Below are 7,962 nucleotides of genomic sequence, written 5' to 3'. Positions count from 1 at the left end.
TTCAAGACTCCTTCGTCCCGGAAATTCAACCGAAAGGTGCTATTGTTTCTTGATCGCAGCAATTCGTCATCTTTTTTTCACGAGGATGAATTTGGCCTAGTGCGGATTCCGTATTGACCAGACAATGCAGCTTAACGTACATCAGAACCTATGCGATAGGGTTTCCGGAGTCTGGGGAATATGCCACGTGGTGGGCGGGTGGGAAAAAACTTCATGCTTTGGCTGGTTGGATATTCGGAGTTTTAGCGGTGGCGTTGGGCATCTCGAGGATATTCGGTACGCTAAGTGCGGCTTCCGCATTGACTGGACAATGTGGCACAGATTCGAGATCGCACTTAGGATCGACGTCTGGCCCCGAGCTTTCTTCGGGGTGGAAATCATATTCCCGGCTCGAGGCCTGGACGAGGTCGCCGCCGACCGGAACATGGTTTGTTTTTAGTTTTCGCGACTACGAGCCTTCGGCCAACTCTTCAATGGTGGCGACAACGTGTGTGATAGGTGGGGTAACAATTTCCCTGTTGTCGGGCTTGAGCCTGATCTGTTTGTAAACCGAGGTTTGCCGCTAGAGAGTCCCATGGCGCGAATCCGGTCTAGCATCCCATTTAATGACGAAAGATCTGCAGGATCCATGCTCCTTGCATATTCGGTGTTGATGCACAGGACCGGCTCCTAGTCTTCGTATGCCCAGGATGCATCATGGCTCGAAGCCAGATTCGTAGAGGGGAGAGGGAGTCCGGCCAGGGTTGACTCCTGGTCTTCGGGCACAACGGCCGCATTAGGGCTTGATGCCAGGTCCGAGATAAGCGTCGATCCGGGGGTCGGATCAGAGAAGGGTCCCAGAGTTGAAGCTTCTGGGGCTTCAGGCATCTCGGGAAAAGCAGAGAAGTCGACGAAGATCAAATCGCCCCGAGCATCAACAACGTACTCAAGGTTGCCGAACCTGATCTAGTACTCAGGGGCGAAGTTGCCGACTCAGTCCAGGCGACCGGCCGTGTTGGCATGCAGAACGATGCTGCCGAACATGAAAAGCTAGCCAGGGACGAAGATGTCCCCGGTATTGGTGTCGTCTCCGATGATCAGGTGAGCCATCGATCCTTCGGCAATCCGACAGCAGAAATCTTAATGACGGACGTGGGACACGATATTTACCTAGGTTCGGTCCCTCTCTAAGAGGTAATACCCTACGTCATGTTTGATTATATTGCTTGTGTATATGGGGATTACAGAGTCGATCTACCACGAGATCAGAGGAACTAAACCCTAAACTAGTAGGATGGTGATTGTTCTCTAGCCTCTATGAACTAAATCCCCTGGTTTATATAGACACCAGGGTTATAGGGTTACAGAAAATCGGTTACACTAAAGGAACAAGGACATGCCGGATATTCTATCTTGACTTGCTGTACACACCAAGGCACAAAAGGTGGATACGATGCCGCCCCGTAGTTCGGTTCTTCAGTAGCCATAGCACGGCCCAACTATCCGGCCAATGAGAGATACGCCGGCATCCCGAGGACCCCCTAGTCCAGGACTCCCTCACCCACACATAGCAATACATGTCACACATATGTGTAACATGCAAGTATGTGTTGTACAACATGGCATCACAATGTGACTCTACAACTCAAGTATAGATAAGGCTCAAATAAGCCATACATAGATATTACAAAAGGGGTCACATGACCCAACATACAAAGTCATACAAGCAACGGAAGCACAAACATGTCTTAGTACAGATAACTACCAAAGAAAAAGGTTGAGAAGCATGACTATCTACAAGGCCCTCCATAGGAAACAGACCTCTGTCTGGGATTCCCAAGCTACTCATCGAAGTCCATGTGGAACTACTAGTGAGACTGAAGTCTCCTCTGCAAAAACATAAACTAAGAAACCATGAGTACAAAGGTACTCAACAAGACTTACATCGGAACTATCTACATATGCACCAGGTATCAATTAAAGGGGGTTGTGGAGTTTGATGCAACAAGGCAGATTTGACTCAGTAGCTATCCTGCACTACGACTATCGATAATTTCATTGAGTTAAGAGAGGGCACACGAGTCCACTGGTCACCACAACAATACACCACTATTGATGCTCACCCGTCTCCTTACAAGAAGGCCATCCATAGCACTCACACTTATCTTGCGTATTTTAGGGTATCTACTTAAAGTTGTCTATGAACCATATAAGTCTCCAAGTAGTCCATATCCGAGGACGCGGTTATTCGAGTGGATCATTAACCCTTTAGCGGTGTACTTCTTCACACATGTCTCACCACTTACCACCATATACACATCATGTATCTCGGCAACCTTCAAGCAGAGGCCCGACGAGGGTGTCGGCCACAACCTGACTAGCCATGCAAGACTCTAGTCCAGGTTTATCGCCTATATGAGGCTGAACCCGCAAGGGAAGTCCGACACAAGTTTCCATTACAGCCCAAAGGATGTGTGCAGGGTTCCCAAGCCCACCTCATGGATGGAACTACGCTTGGTACACCGGTCCACTGTGCCTAGTCTTCCCCAACCCACCTGTACCGGGGCCACTTGGTAGGCAAATAGCATGACCTACAAACACCATAAGCTAGTTGCAACTCCTAGACAGAGATCAAGGCGATTAATAAGTTGAGAGGGTCCATGGGCTTCGGGCTCAATGAGTGGTAGTAACTGTTCTTGGATAACATCAATAGAACTCAGTTCTTAAAGGATGGTCTCAATGAGACAACCCACCATGTACTCCTACATGGTCTCTCATCGCTACCTTTACCAAATTGTGTTCATGCACTCAGCTTTCAACATCAGAACATGATCAAAACATTCCAATTCATTCCTAGGTGACTTAGACCTGACACAACTCTAAGCATAGCAAGCATGGCATGTATGAAGTCACAACATGACTCAAGCAACTCATAATCATGCTAGAAAGGTTTAGCTATTCACCGTGACAATGACAGATCATGCAAAGGAATGGGTTCAACTATCGCAACATGTAACCGTTGAATCATTGTTGTCCTAATGCAATAAAAAATAGCAAGAGCGAGAGAGTAGGATTGTATCGGAATGATCAGGGGGTTTTGCTTGCCTGAAAGGTCAACACAGTAGCACTACTCCTCATATAGATACTCGGCGCCACTCGCAGAAGTAGAACCTATCGAGAAGACCAGTATCGGAGAGGCAATCAATACTCAACATATGCAACAATATGAAGCATGATCATGACATGGTAAGAATGCTACGGATTGTGCTAATGCAACTAGCAATGATTTAAATGAAGTTGGTTTGAACCCGAGGTTTAAATTCAAACTCCATATAAGGCATTTGAAATGCAATTCATTTGAATTATCTTATATAACAACTTTAAGTTTTTCAAACATGCATGCTCATGGCATAACCAACTCTTCATATTTTTTTGATCATTTTTCATATATAAATCATTTCCAACTAGCTATTGTTGAATTTATATGATTTTTTTGAAGTTTAGGCAAATTCCTGAATTTAAATAAATCATTTCTAATTTGTTTTATATACAGAAAAGCTTCATGATGTCAGCACTGTATCAGCAGGTCAACATGGTCAAACCTGACCAGTGGGACATGTTGGTCAGTGACTCGGTGCTAAAAAGTGATTAACTTAAATCCTAAGTGATTAGCCAGGCGGGCCCACAAGTTAGTGAAGCAAGGGTCATTAGGGTTAGTGCTAAATAGTAGTTAGGCCGATGTTTAACAACCGGCGATGTTCAGACATGGCGGGGAGCGTCGGAAACCCTACTCCGGCCATGGCTTGAAACGTGGATGGGTTCTATGCGGAGCTGGCGATCACGTGCATCGACTCGTACAAGTGAGCTAGCCGGAGGCGACCTAAACCGACATTGATGTATGTTTGCGCGACGGCAGGAGTTCGGCCAATCTCGGAATTGGTGCTATGATGCGCTAGGGGAGGAACTAGTGGCTGCTACGTGCTCCTAGAAATATCCTGAGCACGATTATGTGATGATGCTACGTGCATGATTGTCTGCAACCATGGGGGCGTCATGGCCGACAGCAAGTGGCTCTCGGACTAGGTGCCTAGCATGGTTAGAGGATGCAATAGGTATGGGGATGAAAATGAAAAGGAGCAGGAGCTCACGAAGAGGCCGTGATGCATCTCGAGGTAGCCGAGGGTGATCTAGGGGCGGCAAATCCGTCGATGGTGTCTGATAGCAGTGCTCCAAGAAGATGAGCCGATGGCAATGGTGCAGAGCTCCCGAGCTTGCATGTGTCTGCATGGAGATGCTACGGAGCTCAACAAAGCTGCTGGACACGGCGACACGGTGAATGGACTACTGTGGCTGCGCGAACAGCGATGACACGTCCATGTTGCTCTCGGGCGGTTGCTAGGAGGTGAAGGAGAGAGGTCTAGAGAAGGGGATGAGGACGGGGAGGAGTCAAGGGGGTCCAGGGGTTGTGTGGCATCACGGCAGGCGTCCAGCACAAGAAGGCGGACTAGAGGTTGCCTCGCGCATGCGTGTGCACCGCAGGCACACGCTTTCGTGCCCAGTGGCACGAGGAAGAAGACGCCCCTATCCCTGGGATGGGCCAGGTAAGCACTCTCTCTCTCTCTTCGCCTTTCTTATTTTCTTATCTATTTTTGTATTTTATTCTGTCTATTTTGATTTAGTACAAATACTAAACCATTTTTTAAAATTCTAAAAATATTTCTGGGCCCTTTTTGAATTACTACAATGACCTCAACTAATTCCAGAATATTTGGAGCAACAAAACTTTCTATAGGAATTGTTTGCTCCAACTCAAATATGGTATGGATTAATTTAAAGCCCATATATGTCCTGGAAAAATGTGTACCATTTATGGTTTGGGTTTTCACCTTTTTCCCTAAATCATGAACACTTTTGTAGGACATTTGGGTTCATTGAAAAATATTTTAATTGAACCTATTTGAATTATTTTGGTGCTAGGGTTTGACATTTCCCATTTCAAATTAAATGAAATTTAAACATCATGCAAACAAGGGGAGCTATCCTAGTGCATTATCAGACTAGGGATGTGACAGAGTTCACCACAAAATAATAACTTACTAGACATATCGTAAGACTACAAACAAGAATTACTACATATCGAATGGGCATAAATAAATCTTTACCACTCACCTACATGTCCCACACTTAGAGGGGACTACTCATACATCATAAGATAAAAACCAATCATCTCAGAGAATAAATGAAAACCATATAATTACACAGGGTAGATCCACAATGAAATGAATAACGACCAAACAAGTCCCGATCTCTAGATGAGTGTGAATAGAGTTTACAAATCGATCTTACAACTTGAAATTCCTCTTACAATAGTTAAGGATGAAATGATGATGGAGACGAAAGGACCAAAACTATGAAGATCTCTGGTGGTACTCCGAATCTCTTCTCCCTCTGTTCTGGTAGTGGTGGCGGAGGCTAGGGTTCTCCTATGTGTCTTCACTTGTACTTTGTACCCCTCCACAATTAATACAATAAATCAGGACATAGTGTTTACCTCTTCGAGAGGGACTGAACCTGGGTAAACATCATGTCCCCTGTGTCCTTGTAACCATCTAGCCAAGACTACCAGATCAGTACCGCCTACCCGAGATCTGCCAGATTTAGCTCCGACACATTGCACATTTTTCTAGTTTTTAGTTTTCTTTTGCTTTGTTGACTTTGTAGGTCTGTTGGCACACCACGATAAAAGTCAATGCAAGGATCAATAAGGAGGATTTCCAGGCACCAGATTCGGGCCCATTGGAGAGTTTACAAATTTGAGACTTTCCAAAATGCTCAAATTGAAGATCCAATGTCGTTGGTGTATTGGGATTTTCATACAAATCCAACGAGCCCAAGAACGTCCCAACTGGAGTTCATATGAAGAAATGATGACTAAATATGAAATGCAAACGCGTGGTCCAGAACAAAAGATAGCGTCGGGTACAACTGTACCAAGTCATACCAGCACTCATACCAAACGGCCAGGGCTGTGAAAGCAGCCAATCTTTTGGGATTCCTCAAGAATTTCATTCGAGTTTGTTCCCTTGATTTCCTTGGTCATCAAGGGATTATTTGGGGTAGGATTTGTTTCATCTAGAGCCCTTGGATCAAAGGAGAGGAGTTACATCCACCGAGGAAACCCGTGGAGGCCGGCTATTTATACACCTCTAACACTTGCCGCTGATGGAGACTCATCATCAACTACCATGTATTCCTACAAGTCATCACACCTCCATTACGGCAACAAGGTCGTCTTAATTGTAGAAGAAGCCCCGCACCAGCCTTCGGGTCGGTGCCATCTGCATCGCCACCGCCATGCCCTTCTCCTTCACCAAAGCAACATTGGCTTGCAACTTTACTCTTCCCTCTGTGTTAACCTTGTATATGCTCGAGAACTTCCATTACTTCTCGAGAATTTGGATGAGCTCTTAGTATGTATTTGAACTGAATACCGATATAATACAATGTCCTCTTTTTGCAAGTTTATGTTAATAATCTTTGTGATATTGGGTGAGTGCACCATTCAATATATTTTTCGATTAGGACACGAGGGATATTACTATCCGGATTAAATCCATGAGATGGTGGGATGTGGAAGTATAATTGGTGAAAGTGGTTACTACCCTTCCTTCCTGGAACAATTGATAGGGGAATAATGGAACCGACCATCGTTGCGTCTGTGGGGTGGCCTTTAATTATCCTTAACATAGCATGCCTGTGAATAGGAATAGTAGTGGCAGGTGTGATACATGGCTGCTATTTTTACGAGGCTCCACCCACTGATAGAAATTATGCAAAGTGTCTTAGTTATCCAAACCTAAAACTATGCATCAGCACATGTTATGTAGATCACACTAGTAGTGATGACTTTTAACCCTTGAGAATGCTTTATTACTCAACTAACGTCCATACCAACCTAGTACCTTTTATTTCATGTTCTTACTTTCTTGTTTAAAGTTCAGTTAAACTCCCTTTTTATTTCCACCTCCCCAACAACCGATAGAATAGGCTATTTCTGTACCAATGATTGAGTACGAACTTAGTTGTGTCCATCACAACATGTTGTGGGTTGGTAACTTGCTCCATTTGGGTTCCACACTTACTTACCTTAAAATTGCTACAATAACCTTGTGCACCTGCAGGACATCAAGCATTTTATGTTGTCGTTTCCGGGTAGCATAGTGTTTGGTCGTTACCATCCCAGTCGCACATAGTTTACTTTGTTTGTTGTTATTTATCTTACCGTTTTCGTTTAACCCAAACATACATTAAAGAATCTTGCTTTGGGATGCCAATAATAGGAGCCGAAGTTGTTGCATGAGAACAAATCTAGAGGAAGGGTTTATGATCAATATCAATATTCTTATAAAGGTATGGAAGTGGATGATAAATTGAGGGTATTGGATTATTGCACTCAAGGTATATTTGAATTCCCTTTATTTTGTGGGAGATACGTCCATTTTGCATCATGTTTTCCTACTATTATTTATAATGTTTTTATGTATAATAATGCTTTTGGGAGTAATTCTAATGCCTTTTCTCTCATAATATGCAAGGTTTACACAAAGAGGGAGAATACCGGCAACTGGAATTCTAGACCTAAAAAAGCTACGTCAGAGTTGCCTATTCCGCACATCCCCAATTGAGCTGAAAATTTAGGGAGAATTATTTTGCAATATATAGAAAATACTGGAGCAAATAGCTAACAGAGGGGGCCCACCAGGTGGGCACAACCCACCTGGGCGTGCCAGGCAGACCAGGCGCGCCCAGGTGGGTTGTGCCCTCCTCATCCCACCTCCGGTGCCCATATTCTGGTATATAAGTCAGTTTGACCTAGAAAAAATAAGATAAGGACTTTCGGGACGAAGCTCCGCCGTCTCGAGGTGGAACTTGGGCAGGGGCACTTTTGCCCTCCAGCAGAGCAATTCCACCGGGGGAACTTCC

Source organism: Triticum urartu, chromosome 3A (assembly GCF_056163025.1).
Source record: "Triticum urartu cultivar PI428250 chromosome 3A, HENAU_Tu73, whole genome shotgun sequence".
Lineage (NCBI taxonomy): Eukaryota > Viridiplantae > Streptophyta > Magnoliopsida > Poales > Poaceae > Triticum > Triticum urartu.
This window is presented reverse-complemented; position numbering follows the sequence as displayed.